At 42.5% G+C, this 20,985-nt stretch overlaps 1 pseudogene; it reads left to right on the top strand.

Moving 5' to 3' along the window:
- The first annotated feature begins 19,631 nt into the window (after positions 1-19,631).
- Positions 19,632-19,749, top strand: LOC124799652 (annotated as a pseudogene).
- The last annotated feature ends 1,236 nt before the right edge of the window (positions 19,750-20,985 follow it).

The raw sequence follows: 20,985 nt of genomic DNA, 5'->3' as shown, positions 1-20,985 counted from the left end.
AAGCAGACGCTTGGGTCTTGGAAACGTAGAAAAACAGACGTTACGAGTTGGGAGGCGAGGCAGAATGCAGATTTGCATATCTCACGGCCAGCCCATCACACGACGACTGACGACTAGCGGATGGCAACACGCCGTGCCGTATGCAGGACTCTACTTACCGACTCTTCAGTTACGGTGAGATTGTCTTGCAGCGCTGGCCCCAAAGTAGGAAAAATGTTAAGCGTTTTTCAGTATGTTGCTTCTAGACTTGATTAAATACCATGGTTTAATGCCTGATCAGGGATTCGAAGGCGTATGCAAAACGAGCAGAGCCGGCCGCGGTGGTCCAGCGGTTCTAGGCGCTCAGTCCGGAACCGCGCGACTGCTACGGTCGCAGGTTCGAATCCTGCTTCGGGCATGGATGTTTGTGATGTCCTTAGGTTAGTTAGGTTTAAGTAGTTCTAAGTTCTAGGGGACTAATGACCACAGATGTTAAGTCCCATAGTGCTCAGAGCCATTTGAACCATTTGAACCAAAACGAGCAGACTTTCTTATTTGCATGTGGATTTCATATGTATTTCTTCCGTGCTCGGCCAATCACTACAGACTAGTCGCGGTTATGATTTTTCGAGAATGATCTGTTGAGTCGACGGTCACACTTGTTCGTCCCGGCCCTTGCCTAACCAATCTAGCTCCGACTTTAGTTTGTTTGAATTCTCGGAATTGGCAGTTCTCTTCACTTTGTATTTTATTGTTCATGTTAACATATAATTATCGCTTTCCTATTTTTTGTAATTGGCCTCAAGTAGGGCCATGACTTAATTTAATAGCCGGCCGTAGTGGCCGAGCGGTTCTACGCGCTTCAGTCTGGAACCGCGCGACCGCTACGGTCTCAGGTTCGAATCCTGTCTCGGGCATGGATGTGTGTGATGTCCTTAGGTTAGTTAGGTTTGAGTAGTTCTAAGTTCTAGGGGACTGATGACCTCAGATGTTAAGTCCCATAGTGCTCAGAGCCATTTGAACCAGCCATTCTAATGCAGATTTTCGAAATTTGATCAAGACTGTTTCACAAGAATTATGTCGTTCTTTCAAGGATTCGCATTTAATTGTCCCCGAGTGTTCTGTTAAACTTTCGTGTGGGAGATACTGGCCAGCAACGATCCCACGCTCCTCAGAGGGCGTATTTCATGGCTCTCCGTTCATGTTGTCAGTGCGTTTGGAGAAGACTTCAAACAATTGAAGTTCAAATGGCTCTGAGCACTATGGAACATCTGAGGTCATCAGTCCCCTAGACTTAGAACTGCTTAAATCTAACTAACCTAAGGACATCACACACATCCGTGCCCGAGGCAGGGTTCTAACCTGCGGCCGTAGCAACAGCGCAGTTCCGGACTGTAGCGCTTACAACCGCTCTGTGAAAGCGGCCGGCCAAACAATTGAAATGTCAGTCTTTTATGCGAGTCCCTTCTAAAAAATATGTGTTACATTCGTCCTACACAATATTGATTTTACTTGATCGTCTCATTTGCCGTCGCTTCTTATTACTACACTACATGCTCGGGATGCTCACCACTAAACCTGTAAAGACGTACTATGTGGTTCCATCTGTTTGTTATAGGAATTACCTTACATTTACTCACATTTAAAGAGAGCTGATGTTCATTTCAACAGTGAAGACTTTGATGAAATTTTTCTACACCTGGTTACGATCTTCCAAACACGATACCTTTCTGTAGTCCGTATGTAAAACATCGGCAGTGGTTAGTTTTATATTGCTGAGGAACCTACCTGACAAAACGCTCAGCTCTTCTGGACGCCGTGACGGCGCGGGGTTCCCATCAGGCCCTGCGGAGATCCGGCGCTGTCTGGTGACGTCGGCCTTCGTGTGCCGCGGGCCGGCATTGACCCCGCGGGTGAAGGTTGCGAGCGAGGATGTACCCACCCGCTCAGGCTCTAAACGCCGGATTTACTCCCGCTTCTCATCGCAGCCTCGAGCGCCTCCGCGCCGATGCTATCGCCGCAGGCCCGTACCACTCTCGGCTCTCCTCAGCGCCTCAGCCCACTCCGCAGTCACTGCAGTAAGAAATATTAACGCAGGGATGTAGCCAGATGTTCTAAGACAAAATCAGAAGTCTCGGCTTTGAAACCAAAGCGTTAAATCCGAATCACAATAAGAGAATAAACTAGACCATTTAATTCTTTGACCGCTGTGTATGTCACATTGCAGTGCGTCATTTTCTTAACCACCTAATACAGTTATGAGTCATGGAATTAACCTGTAAAGGCAGATAGTCAAGAAGCAGGAAAAATAAACTTTCTAACTTTTCTTTCTTTCTTTCTTTCTTTTGCTACTGCCTTATCCCGCATTGTGCACAGGGTCAGCAGGAATAAGTACGGATCTGGCATGCTTAATTTTTAAGGGGTGGCCGGATGCCCTTCCTGCCGCCATCCCATAACCCCCGGGACGGAATTAGTGTACCCCAGCTGTCTGCGTCTAATGGAAATCGTGGGCCGGCCGGAGTGGCCGTGCGGTTCTAGGCGCTACAGTCTGGAGCCGTGTACCTCTTTCCTGGTGGAATAACTGGATCTGATCGGCTGTCGGACCCCCTCCGTCAAATAGGCACTGCTCATGCATGGTTGTTTACATCTTTTGGCGGATTTAGTGACATCTCTCACGTGATCTTCCGGTCATACATTCCTTCTAGCTAAAGTGCGCTATTTTCTGTGTAAGGTATCCGTGGGAGGGAATGTGACTGCCCCTCAAAAGTACCACCCTATCCGGTGCCGCACAATACCGCAATCACGCTCGGATACTACGGTGCACAGGCTGTTGCGCTGTACCATCCACCGTAACCACGGCCGGGTACAGTGCTATACTCTACCGGAAGATCATGTGACCGGAAGTGCCGCTATCGTGGATACTTAGAGTATAAAAAGATGCATGACAGCCGCAACTGATCAGTCTTCTGTGCTAGCTGAAAGTGTCAACATGGATTCCTCCAAACTCCTTAACATGCCTCAGCTATTAGGGAGAAAGACGAGACCAACAGACGAACGCTTTGGTTTATGGTTACTACTGGAGAACCTGGACCATCTTGTTTCTGACATTGGAAACATAAATTACACCGAAAATGGTACGCTCCTTATCAAGAATAATTTAAATGTGCTTCCTCCTATTACAGAACCGTTTTGCGATATCATTATGGTAGTTAAAATCTGTGATCAAGGGGTCTGTCAGGAGCAGTTAGAGAAAGGAAGATCTGTAATGTTAAAGAAGGAGATGTGTGGCTCAATTAACTATTATCTACGTAGTAAATTCTCCAAGTTCGTCACTGCAAGACATGGTGTCAAGGCGAAGCTATCATTTCTCCTACATGGAAGTGACAGTGTGACAGCAAGAGGAATATTGGATAAAATCGGCAAGGAAGCCCTGGAAACCATTTCGAAGAAATATAAAAATCCTGTGGCTACACCATATAAAGTGGAATTAGCTGACGTTAAATTGGATGTCGTAATGGAAGAGTTGCCTGGAATATTGCAGCAGCTACTTGTAGACGATTATTACCTTTTGGATTTAGATATAACGGAAGACTTTGCGGGAATTGTTGATAAAATGGAGATGTGCGACTACCTAATATCGACCCACGACTTTTGCATGGATCGAGACCAAGCAGTAATGTGATAGTAGAAACGATAAGACAGCTGGAATAGACTGTTTAACGTGGATGAGCTCCAATTGTAGAGTAAAGATATATAACACATTTATATGTCAAACCACAAGTACAGGAGTAAACAAAGTTATCGCTAACCATCTTACAGACTTTATAAAGTGTCCAGACACGCGACTACAGGGGACGTTTACGTTACCAGGCTGGAGGCTACTATGTACAACTACAGAATGGATTGTGTGTTCGACCCAGAGCAAAGCTGTTTAAGTGTACTAGACACTAACAAGCAGTATTTACAATGTGCTCCACTTTACTCTGTGCCAATTGCGTCTATGTGGTGTCGGCTAACTAATAATTTACAAAACAGTTGCTGTGTGCTGTTTAACAACTTTCTGCAGTTTGTCTATTGGGGTAATAAGAACACCCAAAAATTGACAGGTGTTCAAGTAAGCCTGCCGGATTTTCAAGACCGAGAAAAGTTTATCAGTTACGCTCTGTCTGCATACAGTTTTAATTATCTACCTGTAAGCCACGTAGAGGTTCTTAACACAGGCTCCAACAAAGACAATATTAGTAATACGCAGATGTGTTATGTTAAAGGAGGAGAAACTTATTTTTCTCAGCCTAGAACACTCTTTTCCACAATACCGTCCGATATAGATATCGCCAAACTGGGACTGGTTCCTACAAATAATGTTATACTCTAAGTCTTAAGAAAAAGAGCAAATGAATCACACAGACTTAAACCATTCCCCATTAAGTGCACGTAAAAGGAAACTGGAAATGGAAGACATCGAACTAAAGAAAAGAAAACTAGAGTATACAGACAAGACAGCTGCCGTAAAGGAAGAATATAAGCTGCAAATTGAAATGGAAGAGGCTATTGCGGATGTGCAGGCCAGGTTTACGTACGGATTTAAACACAGTGTATGGAAAAATCTGTCAACGAAGGTGAAATACAAAATATTGGCATTTACAGTAAACAACCATGGAAACCGGTCATGTGTTGGAGTACTGGCCGAAATCATCGGAATCGAGAACGTTTACTACATTGAGGGATACACGAAAAAATGTATTTATTAAGCTCTGTTCCCATTTGGGTCGGCTTAAAATGGGTGGTTATAATCTATCTAAGCGTGACGAGCTGGATGTTGTCCACCTAGTAACAGAACGGCCATTTGCCGAGTTTAAAACTGATGGAATAACTACAGTTAATGGAAACTCGTTTGCAAAAGTTGTAAACTTAAAGTTCCATACAGAAATCCCGCAATAATGTGGAGCAGAAGAGTTGCTGACATACACACAGGAAGACGTGGAACCCTTTAATAGTAGCGTCATGAAGGAGATACGAGGAAAAATTAAAATCCCCGAATGGTCTCGCCTAGAAGAGTTGCAGGAAGGAATAGAGCTGATAGTTAAAGTCATGAAACAAGTATTTTACAGGAAGAAAATTAGATATGTATTAGAGAATTCGAGAATATACCTTCTCTGTATTTGTCAAATTACTGGTTGGAGTAAGAAACAGATGATTCAGATGGGGATTTAAGTTATAAGTTAAAAATTAAATTGGACATTATTAAAACTACACATAACAAAAAAAAGAAAGAGTTGTTTTCTGTTCGTAAATGTATATGCAAAAGTTAGTAAATATTTTGTGTGAGAATATACACCTGTCTTATTTGCTAAGCTACTGAAAATCCTAGCACGATTTAACAAGGTGTAGTGTTAATAGTATTTCGTGGCCTAACGCTGTTTCTAAATGTTTTTTTCAGAGGTGTAATCTGTGGCGAAAACGACGTAGGTTGTTACTAATACAGAGATGCTATTGATCAGTTAATCGGCAGCCGTTGCTGCGACCTAACACTGCATGATCAGTAGAAGAGCCGGCTGTTTCTTCAGAATTTGGTTTTCAAAGTCCAATCCATTTATAGGACAGGTAATAGTAGCTGTAAATACTCTCATTACTCTCCAAGACCATACATCAGCTTGGTTCAAATGGTTCAAATGGCTCTGAGCACTATGGGACTGAACATCTGAGGTCATCAGTCCCCAGACTTAGAACTACTTAAACCTAACGAACCCAAGGACATCACACACATCCATGCCTGAGGCAGGATTCGAACCTGCGACCGCAGCAGCAGCATGGTTCCGGACTGAAGCGCCTAGAAGCGGTCGGTCACAGCGGCCGGCCATACATCAGTTTATTTGTAGCGAAGCAACAATTAGAGATTGTGCTGATCCAACGAAAATTCGTTCCCGTTGTTAAGATAATTTCATCTCCTCTCCTTTTTGCTAATTATTGGAGTAACTAACATATAATCTTTACTCAAGAGGGAGGAGGGATTATAGAGAGACTCGCAGACGACTACGAAAAGTAGTGTTTAACGAGGTAATCTATTCGTCTGTAGTATAATAGCCTGGAACATTTAACTGTTGCGATAATTACGACCGCTCGAGATCACACATGATGAGTACTTTATCAATTTTTCGGCATTGTAAAATGGCACTGCAGCAAGTTGTGATTCAAATGAGCGTGTTCACTCTAACTGAACGCAGATCGATTAAGCAGATCAGTGTAGCAGAAAACCAAGCACACGTTGTGTTTAAATGTGAGAAGTTTTCTTCTTCCGGCACGGTAGACAAGTTTCTTGAACCAGTAGAGAACCCTCTTGAACACATTAATATACTCGAACATGGTGAAGATAACCTGGGAGTACACCTAAGCACATGGAAAAATTAGCAACAGACATAGTAAAAATGAATTTACAGAAGTATTTAGACAAAGCGATCAAAGACTCGTCAGGCAGGCCAAGAATCTTCGCTTATTCGGTGCTACATCCAGCTGAATAGACCGAAATTTACAAAGGCACGTGCTGAAACCATCGTTCCGACTCTCGAAAAGATCACACCTGATTAGTGTGGTGCGAATGAAAAAGTCATCCGAATGTTTACCGATATATATGTCATGTTTGGCGAGAACGGCTACGTCGTAGCAATATTTATGAACGTTGACAAGTCATGTGAGAACATCAAGTTACCAGGTATAGCGCTCAGTCTTCTTTTCAAACCGTATATCTAAAAATGTTCAGTTAAACAAGTCCGCCTCATTGTTTGCTTATAATCCACTCGCCCGCCCTAAATAATCATCAGCAATATCAGTTCTTGCATCTTCCACCCCGCTACAGTTGCATACTAAAAATGTGTCCTTTCTCCACTGTAATACCAAAACCACCTCTTTTGTTCACCTTTCCCACTGCGATGTTGACACAGCTTTTCTGGTCCTCTACCCTACCACTCACATTAATACTCCATTCCAAATCAGTCTCAACCAGCTCAGCTGCTGATAAGGCCTATTGGTTCCTTAAAACTCCTACAAACACCATGTGCAATCGATTGGTCTAGATAACACACTAATCTCAATATGGGATATGTTACAACCGTAAATAGAAACTAATGTTTTAATAGACGCCTCTGTTTAGCAAGGGACAGCACACAAAAATTATGTAGCTTCCATGTTTCCTCTTAACTTATTGAACTTATACAATTTTCTATTTTTTAACATAGCTTTTATGGAATTAGGAGAATAGCTATCATTTTTCGGCCACTGCCCATCGGTTCGTACATAGATTGCGAAGACCGCTGCACTATCCGCCGAGGTGGAGGCAGCGCGGTGGGAACCGGTCACATTGAACAAGCGGTCGGTGGCTGTGAGGTGTCGCTTGAATGGCTGTTAGAGAACGCTCTCCTTCTTAGGCCTCTCTCAAAGAGGCACCGCCAAACACAACCGCTTCCCTTATGGCAATTTCCACTTGGGAGGTTGCCATTCCTACTCGGAATAGACAAAGACTGGCTCCTTTTCCAGAATAGCGGGAATAGACTTCGTTCTTGAGAAACGTTTACGTGCGATCTGCGCCACATCCGGCTCCACAGTAACTCGATACGTATGCTAGTCCCGGCACTCGACGACTGGAATCCCTTCCCTTGGGGATTCATAGTGGAAAACCTGTCACTAAATCAGTGCAAAGCGTTCTGTCTCACACGATTTATTACCTAGACTAAAATTGTTACAGCGTGTTTCGACAGAACGCTGTTATAATGTACTGCCCACGGCAGTTCCAGTAAACATACCGAATGAAAACTTTCCTGTTTACTTGGATTTATTGCTAACTGTCGCTTGATATACTTGAGTCATTAGCCGAAACAAATTTGTTATGTAAGCGTCGGGTATGTCATTCCATGAAATGTATGAAGTACGTCATAGCACTTAACTTTGCTGAGTTCACAAAAACCTGACGAAAATATTTCTAACGTCGTCACAAATTCGAAAAATCAGTGCCCCAATCTACATCTACATTTAGACTCCACAAACTACTTTAATGTTTATGGCAGAGGATGGTTTGTGTACCACTGACACGTCCTCCTTTCCTGTTCTAGTAGCGAATGTTCCACGGAAGCAGCGGTTGTTGACAAGCTCGAATCTCTATAAAGTCACCTTCATGGTATTTTCCCAAGAGATAAATATAGAAATAGCATATTATTTAAAGCTTCTGGGGACGTAAGTTCTAGGAATCTTGACTGTAAATCAAATGGCTATGCACAACACCTCTCTTGTATCGTCTGCCACTCGAGTTGGATTGAACATCTCCGTGACGCTTTCGCTCTTACAACTGAAAATGACCCTGCGACGAAAGGTGCTACTCGTCCTTGGATCTTTTCTGTTTAGTATAGCAATGCCATCTGGTCACTAACGTGACCAGTCGAGATTTCTTCAACCTTTATGAAAGAACAACAGCAAGGTCGCTCGTACAAATCTCCCTTACAACCGCTCGTGACCCAGCGCACAGATCCTGATACAAAATAGCCGTCCCCATTTAAAGCTTGCAATCGCCTTACCTGTCATGGTATTGAAGTTCCATTTCTTCTGTACGGTACAGCAAAACTACCTTTCTTAACCCTAATCTAAGTTAATTTTAGTCGCACCTTTAGAAGTGCGATCTGATGCCTACTGATTTGACAATATACACGACATTCTTTCCGTAACAAACTGAGGCGATACATCAGAAGTTTCGTCGGTCACACATGTGGACTCTTCCGAAAATAAATACCTGTACAAAATCTATTACTGACATATGAGTTATTTACCGGGCTGCACTGTTTTCCCACTAGATCTCCAACTGCGTTATTTGCTTTTGGCTGGGTCACTTAGTTTGATAATTATTCACTATCGCATTCATTAGGAAAAATTTCCAGAATTTTGATTAATCTACATATAGGCCTACTGAAAACAAATTGTATGTTTAAAGATCCTTAGTTATAGACTGGATCGCATGATATGGTAATAAATACTGCTTTTCTAGAAATCTGATTTTTATTATTTAGTTACTGATCGGAAGATATTTATGACTAAGTCATCCGATAGTTTGGCTCCGACACTGCCTGATGATGCTTTGTCTCTTGTAAATGCTTAATGCAGTTGGGCGTTTAGAAGCTATAATACTTCAATGATGTCGTTACTACACACTTCCCATCGCCTCGCATCCATAGAGTATACTTAATCACCTCGTTGAGCTTATTCAAATGCCAATGGCCTTGCCGCAGTGGTAACACCTGTTCCAGTCAGATCACTGGAGATAAGCGCTGTCGGGCTGGGATAGCACTTGAATGGGTGACCATCCAGTCTGCCGAGTGCGGTCGGCAAGCGGGGTGCACTCAGCCCTTGTGAGGCAAACTGAGGAGCTACTTGATTGAAAAGTAGCGGCTCCGGTCTCGGAAACTGACATTCGGCCAGGAGAGTGGTGCGTAGATAACATGCCCCTTCATATCCGCATCCCGTGACATTCACGGCAAGTATGACACGACGGCCGGTCGGTACCATTAGGCCTTCACTGCCTGTTCGGGAGGAGTTTTTTTTATCTCATTCAAATAACACTATTCCCTTCTCTTTATTTTTATCAGCTAGTTTTCGTTTGTTGTGACAGTATTAAAATCATTTAGGACTACTGCAGCATCCCGCCTTCCATGGATCGTCACTAAGCAGCAGACTAGCCTTTGCAGTTTCCTGGGAAATCCCTTTCTTGGTAAGCCTTCCAGTTATCTGCTATGATCTCCGATTAAATCGAGCGTGCTCCTTTCCAGCAGCGAGATGCGACCGTATAAGTATGCCGTCTGCTTGTGAACTGGCGATTAGGACTTGCCTCGTCTACCCAGAGCGCATACGCTGTGGCTACCAGCTCACTCTGCTGCTGCGTACCTACTCATACACGCGGACGCCTTATGCACTGTCAAAACTTCCATGTAATATTAGTATACTAGTAACTTTTGACTGTAGCATTTCCTTATGCTTGTATCCACTGCAACGCTAAATTTATTGAAAGCTGTTTTTTGTTTGAACCTGTGTTCCACTCACATCAAAAAAAGTTTTGGATCACCCTGGTAGTAATGAGACAAAGTATGTCTCACCCCACTCTCCATTGTTGCCATATGTATGCAAGATGGCGGCGATGACGTCATCCAAGATGGCAGCATGTAGACTTGGCAACAGCACATGATGTCATCAAAGACGGCAGCCGTGATGTCATTCAAGATGGCTCGTTTTGGCAGGGAGATATGTCATTTGGGTTACCTTCGCAAACCTAACCCCCTCCCCTCCCCTCCCCTCCCCCAGAAAAATGGCGGAAACTTCAAATTCCAACAGGATAATGCATCACAGCAAGGTTATTCTACTAAGCTAAGAAAATCACGGGAAGGTAGTTCACTTGGGCTACCTCCACTAACCTAAGTCATCCGACCTCTGCCTCTTCCCAGGAATTGCCAGAAAAAGGTCTCAGCTTGTGCTGCTCTGTTGAGAGAAGAAATAATGTACTTTATTTATTTTGGAACAATTTATTTAGGGATGGAGTGTATTTACTACACTGATACTAAACACACACTCTGACATGCTTGGGGTCACACTATACAGCCTACAGACTCTGCAAACATGCTTGCTAATCGTCAGCTGTCAACATCATGCACCAGGTTTTGTTCAAACAATTTGAGCCACTACCGCCATCGAGTGTGTTTGCCACAAGGTCCAGAGCCCAACTGACCTTGTAAGCAGTACCACCACCAGAGGGTGCTGTTGTCCATTTCATGACGTAATCCAAGATGGCCACTGTGACGTCAGTTGATGATGCAAATACCATTATGCTAGATGGTGGTGAACAGTGTGTTCACCATGAGGTCTGAACTTAGTACACAGTAGTGCCACCAGAGGGTGCTGTTGTCCATTCCACTATGTAATCCAAGATGGCGGCCATGACATCAGCTGATGACGCAAGTACCTTTATCGAAGATAGTGGCAAACAGTGTGTTCACCACGAGGTCCAGGCCTAGTAAACAGTGCCACCACCAGAGAGCACTGTCATCTCTCTCATCTGTTCGACCGCTTTCCTTCTCCAGTGATTCTAATGGGACACGCGCGCGCATACTGACGTCACAGCGTCTATCCCACACACGCATACTGACATTGCAGCGTCTAGCTTGCAAGTGCATACTGATGTCACAGAACGTGTTCTAGAAATATGCTAGCAATCCTAACGGAACACGTGTCACATGCAGCTGATGCATCGTGCATCTAACAAAGTTCTCAAGTCATGTCACCATGTAAAAAATAAGAATCAAGTCGAACTCCCGGAAATTTTATAGTGTCCCACAAATACTTAACGTTTGCTCTCTTGATGTCTCCATAGAAAAATTCATGCCCAAACATAAACTGTTTACCAAACTAGTCCAGAATTTCATCTTTTCTGCTGTACAGCATCCCTAAATACTAAAAAGTCAGTATTTTAAGATCTCAAGACCCTCTAAATGATTTGCTTCAAAGTTTACGAAGCTAAAGTAAATCTAACAAACACTTGTTTTAATAAATGGCTCTGAGCACTATGGGACTTAACATCTGTGGTTATCAGTTCGCTAGAACTTAGAACTACTTAAACCTAACTAACCTAAGGACATCACACACATCCATGCCCGAGGCAGGATTCGAACCTGCGACCGTAGCAGACTTGTTTTAATACCAGCAGCCTAGAATTACACGTATGTAGCATTCACGTTCAAAAAAATCACTAAGCTCACAGACTTTGAGTGAGATGCAATAAATCCTTGATCATAAATTTATCAAAGTGCATCCTCCTCAGACGAGTTCGTAGTATACATGCACAATGACTTCAGATTCAAAGGCTGAATTCTGTATCATACAGTGTGTATTCCAAATAGCATCTTCAGTTATAGTATGAATTATTTAGCTGCAAATTGATAAATTATCATAGGCTCAGCTCTCCTCGAGGTACTGGAAGCATCTAACTAGTTCAGCTTTCAGTCACTAGGGGTGCTAGTGTGTCCATCTCCCGCCCCCCCCCCCACCCCCCAAATGCTCAACACCCATTGGTTCACGCTGAGATCACATGATACTACGTCATCATATCTATATAGGAAATCACTCTGCAGCACTCTTTCTCACTCGTACTTTGTTCGTTCCTGTGTTCGTTCGTTCATGTGTTACTTTGTGTGGTCGCTTTTTTGTTTACCAGTTCAAAGATGAAGAGAGTTAACACCAACACCTCACATAGGTACGAAAAGGATTTGCTACGCTTTTAACTACCTAGTTTTTTAACTACATTTCAGGGTCATCCAACCGCTCACTTCCACATCCGAAGTACAGGCACGTAGATCGTTAAATCATATGTAATTAGTTTAAGTTATACAAAACTATTACCTTCCACTACCCGTGCAAACAGATATGACCGCAAGAGACAAGTATGAAAAGTTTTCAGAGAAAAACATTACGAAAAAATTACAGACAATATACACTGAGGTGACAAAAGTCATAGGATAACTAAATGCTCATATACAGATAGTGGTAACAGCGCACACACAAGGAATAAAAGGAAAGTGCATTGGCGGAGCTGTCATTTGTACTCAGGTGATTCATGTGAATTTCGCTCTAGGAGTTGGTTAAAATTGCTGATGGCTGACGTAGGCCTAGCAGTGCCTTCTGTTGTGTGAATGGAAAACTTAAAACATCACGTACAGTCTATGAGGAGCTATCAAACGAAGTGGAAACAGGTACCACTATTCCCGATCTCAAAAGGCCGAATGTCTGCACCTCCTAAAGGTGGGTACGTGAGTAAGCAACTAAACATTTAATGCACCATCATATCTGTTGTTTCAAAGCAAGAACACAATCAATCACTGGAAATTTATTTATTTATTGATTTATTTAACCTGGCGAGGCCCTCTCTCACATATAAACAGGCACTCTACATATTTTTCGTTCATATGTTTTAGTAGGCATATTAAACTACATCTAGTAAACAAACTGAAATAAACAATTACAAAGGTGCTCTTGGAAAAAAGCATACCCATACAGTTTATATTCTTAGATGATAAGTACTGCAATAATTTGGTTTGACATTATAAATTGTAGAATGCAGGAATTAGTCATTCTTTTTAGATTTATTGTGCAAATCCATATTTCGGCTAATAGCTAGCGATTCTCAATGCGCAATTTTTTTATTCTCAATGCATGTAAGTCCCTGACTGTGACTGATGCCCGAACAACAGGGACTTACATGCACAGGGAATAAAAAAATAGCGCATTGAGAATGGCTAGCTATTAGCCGAAATATGGCTTTGCGTAACAAAATCTAAAAAGGACGACTGATTGCTGCACTGTATAATTTATAAGTCACATACAGTCGCTGAGTGCATCCACTTTCCGAATTGAAGATAACCTTAATTAGACATTATGATAAAGACAGATTTTAGTTAGGATTGCTAGCAGCATTAGGTATGAGGTAAACCGATGGTGAAGGTAGAGGAAGAAAAGAGACGTGATGAAACATAAGGGAAAAGAAGATTGCGTGGCTAATGGAGATAGAAGAAGAAAAAGGAGCAAGATAGGAACACTAGCTTTTCTATTTGACAGAGGGGAACATTGACCTTGTACTTTAATTTTGTGGAAAGCGTTATCAGGATGATAGTAGGAAATACTTCAACTTTTCGTAAAAGGAACACGGGATTAAATTTTGTGCAAAGCAGGAGCAGTTTGTTTCAGAGGTGGACAGCGGCAACAGAAGGGAGTTTGCAAATGTTTTTGTTTTGTGAGTGGGCACAGTTAGGATACAAAATAAAAGTGACCTCGTGTTTCGATTATGATAGCATGAAAGGTGTTTAATCTCTGACGCTAATTGGGGTGCTTGCGCAATGAGGAGCCGGTGAAGTAGACATAGAGTGTGGTAGTCACCCAATTTGTCCGGCCACAGCCACCGTAGCTGGGAGCATCGAGCACTAATATGATCGTATCGACGAATGTTGCAGGTGTAACGCACACTGGCATTCATAGTTAGTTCTAACCGTCTTTATTTTCACTACTCATGCCATGTTGAGTTACATCACGATACTGAAGGTTCGGTAGAACGATTTCTTGCACGAGCTGGCGTTTCATGTCCTGTGGAAATACCTTCCGAAACTTTTTGAGAGTATAGAGACAAGCGTACGTCTTCCGGCACACTGCGACTGTATTCTCTGCCCAGTTGAGATGCTCATCCAAAGTTACATCCAAGTTCTTAACTGTTTTCTGATATGGTACCGGAATACCGTCGGGCAGAATAGGAGGCAGCCGTTCACGGAAATCTGAACTTATTAATTTCTGATGAGCTATTATGATTACTTGTGTCTTTTTTACATTTAGTTTAAACCCAGGTTTTTCGCCGATGTTATCATTGGACACAGATTATCATTCATGTGAACGATTGTAGTTGTTATATCTTCAGGTCTGACGCTTAGGTACAGCTGGAGGTTGTAGGCATAGAAATGATATTTACAGGAGGACAGAATCGATGAAGTGTCATTGACAGATAAGGAAAACAAAAGAGGGCCTAAGATTGATTTTTGTGGCGCTTCTGAGGAGACATGTTTCCAGGAAGATTTTTCATTTATAAAGACAACACATTGCTGCCTGTTTTTTAAGTAGCTTTCAAGCGACCTCATTGAACTACTTAAACTTAGCGTATTTCTGAGCAATATGTCAAAGTTAACAGTGTCGAAAACTTTGCTGAAGTCTAGTAGCGTCACTATTGTTGCTTTTCGGCTGTCGATGGCATATTTCAGGTCATAAGTTACTTTAATTAGAGTAGTGTTTGTGCTGTGGTGTTTACGGAAACCAGATTGAAATTTGTCATATAGGTTAAATTCATCCAGCCGTTCAGTGATTTGAACAATATATTCAAATGTTTTGCAAACAGCAGGCAGTATGGTTCAAATGACTCTAAGCACTATGGGACGTAACATCTGAGGTCGTCAGTCCCCTAGACTTAGAACTAAGTAAACCTAACTAACCTAAGGACATCACACGCATCCATGCCTGAGGCAGGATTCGAACCTGCGACCGTAGCAGCCGCGTTGTTCCGGACTGAAGCGCCTAGAACCGCTCGGCCACCGCGGTCGACCCAGGCAGTATGCTAATTGGTCAGTAAACACTAGGCAGTTACGGGTTTTCGATCTTAGGGATGGGTCGGATTATGCTTTTTTCCATGCAACGGGCTATATTCCGTTTACGAGGAAAAAATGAAATATGTTAGTTAAGACGGGTACCAAGATATCGGCAATATTCTTAATCATGGTTATACTGACACTGTCATAGGCTACCGCATCAGAAGATATTCTCATTATTGCTTTTTTGCCGTATCTACTGTTATGTATTTTAGATTGAAGGTATCGTGGTTAGTTATTCCGTTAGGGAATTCTTGTGGACGGTAATTATCAGCCGTATGGGTATTCAGAGGCGCAGAGAATAATTCATTTAATTCGTTAGCTGAGACCCGAAAAGCAGTTTACAATTTTGCCTTTCCGACCCCCAAGCTACGGGGATTCTTCCACAGAGCCGTGGGCGTCAGATCGCTGCATACAAGGAAGCGAGCATGCCTGAATTTGGGATTGCAAATACATTGTTTCATTCTGTTCCGTAGCTTCCTGTATTCTTCGAAATGCTCGGGTTTCGGATCCGCCTTGAAACGCCTGTGGGCAGCATCCCTATTATTCATCATTTGACTTAATTCAATTGTCAGCCATGGAGCAGGAGATTTTCTTACACGGTTTGTGCGTAAAGATGCATGTTTGTCACAGAGGGCAGTTAGTTTATCACCAAGTTCATTGATTTTGCCATCGATTGCAGTTTCTCTGATTACTTGATGCCATGAGATTTCTGAGAAATCGGCTGTTAGAGCGTCAATATCAATAAGTTTCATGTTCCTACAACTTATTTAATTTATTAAGGAAATGACAATTGAATTTATTAAAGTGGAAAAGCATTCTATGAGGTACAAGTAGGCTCTCATTTTGCATAACCTATTTTAACTTTCTCCAGTTACGCGTTATTATTACTATTGTTTTTGTTGTTGTTGCTGTTATGCTTATAGTATCTCATTACCCTTAGTTGGCGCTAGTATAAATTATGAAAACTGCGCCTCATACAAGTAGCGTGGCACTTCTTTGAGGCTCAAACTGGATGTCAGATGCTTTTCGTGACTAGCTAGTTAATTTGGGGCTGTGTTTAGTATTATAATAACATTATTATAGATGCACTTTTAAATTGTGGTCGGATGTAAGATACATTCAAAAAATGTGACTCTGATATGCGCAAACACAGCACTTACGTGATTAGAATTGCATATCACAACTAAACGTGCTGTCAGTAATCTGGCCCAGCCAGCGGTGATCTCAGTACCCCATAAACTGCTATTGCTTACCGGAAATGACCACAGTTTCTATTTGGTCAGGTTATCTTCCATTCGGAAAGCGGTTCCACTCAGCGACTGTTACATTGACTTGTAAATTATAAATTTCAGCAATCAGTCGTCCTTTTTAAATTTTATTATGCAGATCTAGATTTCGGCTAGAAGCTAGTCATTCTCAATGCACTATTATTTTCGCTCAAAGCATATAAGTCCCTGTTAATATGGTTTCACCCACAGTTCATTGAATACTCAGGGACTTACATGCTTTGAGCGAAAATAATAGTGCAATGAGAATGGCTAGCTTCTAGCCGAAATCTAGATCTGGATAATAAAATTTAAAAATGACGACTGATCGCCGCAATTTATAATTTACAAGTTTCTATTTGGCTAAATGTTTCACTCCACATATTTCTGATATCATCAGATGCGCAGCTTGAAGTGTGACGTTTCGATAAATCTGAAATCGCACTTGTTGCTTATGTTCAATACACTGTTCATCCATGTTCATTCTGACAGTCTTTTGACAATACTGACCTCAGTTTCCACCATTTTCACAGTTTTACTTTTAATGGTGTGTTTGACTCTGGGGAACTGAACCACAACTGCGCTATGGTCCACTTCCTTCTGCTGTTAGTTTTTATTACATGCTTTAATGTTTCCCTAATTCTCTTAGAAGCCGATTTCCGGTTATCATGTTTTAAGATTTTATATTGCTTCTCTTTCATGCAGGAATTTGAAGAAAAGCATGATGTACAGTGATATAAATAATTTTTGTGCACTTCCTCAGACAAAATCATTACATATTGTTCGTCTCAAGAAAAGATCGAAAAGAACTGACCGACATCCAACTCTGATATAGGCAGTAGAAAACATTAAGTTAGTCCTAAACTGTTCCTTTGTCGATCGACGAAGGTAGTGTCTTTTTTAAAAAATTGCTGGTCAGTACAGTTCCTGAAGTAACTTGGATTTTGCATATGCGAAAATAACTAAATGTATGTTGAAGGGTAGCAAAATATACGATCTTGTACATATATCAGGAAGACGGATTATATTGCCGGTATACATAAGGCATGTAAGATTAAAACTATGGCCACATGAGAAGATCAAATATTTTCCTCTACAGGAGCCGTGCGTCTGTGGAGCAGCTTGTTTCCTCATTAGTAATCAGAAAATATGTGCCATTTTTCCGATAATCGCTGCTACATAAGGACGTCTCCGAAACAGGATTAAGTATATCAGTTCCAAGAAACTTGCAATAACCGTACACGGAGAACCAGGCCAGTACATTTGTCCATGTGGGTAATGACGTCATATATCAATAAAACTCCAGCATAGAAACGAGGATTTACATGAGACGGACAACGCTATTTATCACTTCGCCACAAGCATGTGACCACTAAAGAGAACGTCGCCTGCTGTGCAATTATAACAGGCACCTTAGCGGGAAAGGCAACTGTCACTTTGGCGCTACGTGAAGGTGCTTTTAATGTCACTCAAGAACATGTATAAGAGACTATTTTATAACGACGCAGGTAGTCATAGATAAGTTGTTATAGGTATACAGCTTGTCAGATATTAATAGAATGCCTTCGCAGGATCGCTAATGGTGTCACGGACTTCGGAGAACAGAGGAGCTCCTATCACTCGATGACAGGTAGCATATCGTCTCTCAGATGCAGAGCAGACAGAAGCGCACGTAAAAGTGAAGCAGCATGCATCACCCCCTCGATACGTATCAGATGTACATCACAGTGGAGCACAGACGTGAGAGCCATTAATGGTCTCTTACTTCTTCCATAGCTACTATTAATATCGACAGGTGTCAGTTCTATCCTATGCTAACACGTGTTATACTGATGTGTCAAGCGTCTTCCCGAGGCAGTCGGCTATCTTCGTAACAATCCCGTACTGCAGTACATCCAAGCTACGAGGTGCAGTCATAATGTTTCAATTATCACCTCGGGAAACTAGTGTTGCGTGATTATTTTTTTGGTTTAGTTTAAGTATACATTGAAATACCCACTCCACAGTGCGGTAGCGCGTCGCTAGTGGAGCCAGAACAAAACGGTGCTGTCGCCGAGGAATGGGAGTATCGCACGTATTTCATGTTCTGCATTTGAAGGAGAATAACGCTTCAACAATCCGTGCCGAGATGGTGAATGTACGCCAACATTACAGCATAGTATGAAACGTTGGTTAAGTGTCTCAGATGCTTCTAGTGTGTTTAAACAAGTATGAATGACGAAGAACTAAGTGGTAGACCATCTTTCTATGAAGAATCGGGAATCACAAAAGAACTGGAGCCCTTTTACTCGAACACCCAGTGGTGAAACGACGATACTGGAGAAAGTGAATATCAGTCATGAGTCATGTATCACTTTTCAACATATTGACAGAAATTTTGAACATAGCAAAGCTCTGCCGACTGAGTTCTGCTACTGCTCAGAACGTATAAAACAGTTATTGCTCGTCACGTCTTTCGTTCGACGGCCATTGTCAACGGAAATCATCGTTTTATTTCCCATTACAAACAAAACTAATTTTCAACCGAAATTTTACTTGTGCATTCGACAGAGCGCTCCATAATGAGTCTAGTCCGACATTCTTTTATCGATATGTACTAATAGGGTCAGTAACACACGAAGAATACACAGCAGTCCAACAACGTCTAAACAGCGCTACATGTTAGGCGGTTGCATACCGCGCGGGCCAAGGCAGTGCTGTGGAGTACTGGTTATTCTTCTAGGTTTGCTGTCCCCGTCACTACGTATTGATGAAACATATGTCGCACTAGGCAAATCTGGGGCCACTCTATCGATGGGCACGTGAAATTCTGTGTAAAAATAATTTTGTTTGTAACGGGAAATAAACAGACGCTTTCCGACGACACTTGGCATCGAATGAAAAACGTGATGAGCACTATGTGTTTGGGCTGACTCCAGCTACAAAATCCTAAAAAAATGAAATAGCAAATATCTGCTCAAACACTAGAGAAAATGTGTGTGACCACTCTTAGGATAGACACCGATCCGAGATAGTATCGTAAATTTTGCAGCTCCAGCAGATCACTCCAGATGACTTCTTCAGCTACCCAGTCGCTCGCTAAGAATGCTTGGTCTGTCACTATTATCCCGTGAGAGAGGAACGAATCGAGCCATGGAAAAACAGGGAATCACTTCTGCGAAATAAGGCGAAGACCTAATAATCCTCGGCCAACAGCCTTGCCGCAGTGGTAACACCGGTTCCCATCAGATCACAGAAGTTAAGTCCTGTCGGGCTGGGCTAGCACTTGGATGGGTGACCATCCGGTCTGCCGAGCGCTGTTGGCAAGCAGGGTGCACTCAGCCCTTGTGACGCCAACTGAGGAGCTACTTGATTGAGAAGTAGTGGCTCCGGCCTTGTAAACTGACATAACGGCTGGGACAGCGGTGTGCTGACCACATGCCCCTCCACATCCTCATCCACTGACGCCTGTAGGCTGAGGATGATGCGGCGGCCGGTAGGTACCGTAGGTCCTTCGAAGGCCTGTTCGGACGGAATTTAGTTTAACACTCATCGTACAAGCTGATACTGAATGTTTCGTGTGGCACCCATGGAGTTATAAGAGGCAGATCGTTGCAGGGGCGCACGACCGAACTATCCTGAAAACTGTTGAAACGAAGCGACTCGGGAAGGTTTACATTTTTTCGCTCCACGACAACGCCACACCTTATTCTGAGTAGGAGTCAGTCACACCGGCTGCTCCTTAAGGCTATCAAATTTTGCGTCAGCCTCCTCCCCCCCCCCCCCCTCACCACCCTCATCTCTCTATTCACGTTACATTTTACCAACTGACTTCCTCCTTTTCCCTCAGGTGAAGAATCCATCGAGTGGCAGGCGTTTTCAGATTGAAGACGGGGTAATTTGCAAGTTGGAACGTTCCCGAACTGCCAAATTCAGACTTCTATGACCAAGGTTGGGACAAGCAAGTTGCGAACAAGCATGAGTAGGTACAGGAGGTCTAACGCCATAATCTAGTTCCATAGTCATAACTCGATTTCTTCGCTTTGATAGTAAAACAGTTATGACTACCCCTTATACGTATCGGAAAGAAGAAAAGTGGAATAAATTTCACTGTAGCAACCGTCCCTAATACAGAACGTACTTTCTAGGTCTAAGTATATTCACGTCAACCTGTAGGACTTTACGTTGAATGACTCTTAGATTCCTCTGGAACGTAGTTTTGATTCAGTTTCTTGCACCGAACTTCTATGATCTTCGGTGAAACAAACTAACATAACAAGGGAGCACCAAGAAACATTTGTTAGTTCCTTACACCAAGAAGATTAGCGTGTATATTGAAACCTTAACGCAAATGCTTATGAAACAAGTCACAGTCCACAACATGGCACAGTACTTCTTGTTCAACATGCCGTTAGCGAATTCAGTGAGGAAAAATATGTCGAACGACTTTCTATGTATGCGCTTTACCGTCGTATCCTAAGTACAATGTGCAACAAAACTGAAAGATCACATTTTCGAAACCCCGTAACTGTCTCACATTATGACACATAAGCTTTAGCGGA

Source organism: Schistocerca piceifrons, chromosome 5 (assembly GCF_021461385.2).
Source record: "Schistocerca piceifrons isolate TAMUIC-IGC-003096 chromosome 5, iqSchPice1.1, whole genome shotgun sequence".
Lineage (NCBI taxonomy): Eukaryota > Metazoa > Arthropoda > Insecta > Orthoptera > Acrididae > Schistocerca > Schistocerca piceifrons.
The sequence above is the reverse complement of the archived record's forward strand: the minus strand, read 5'-3'. Positions and strand labels throughout refer to the sequence as shown.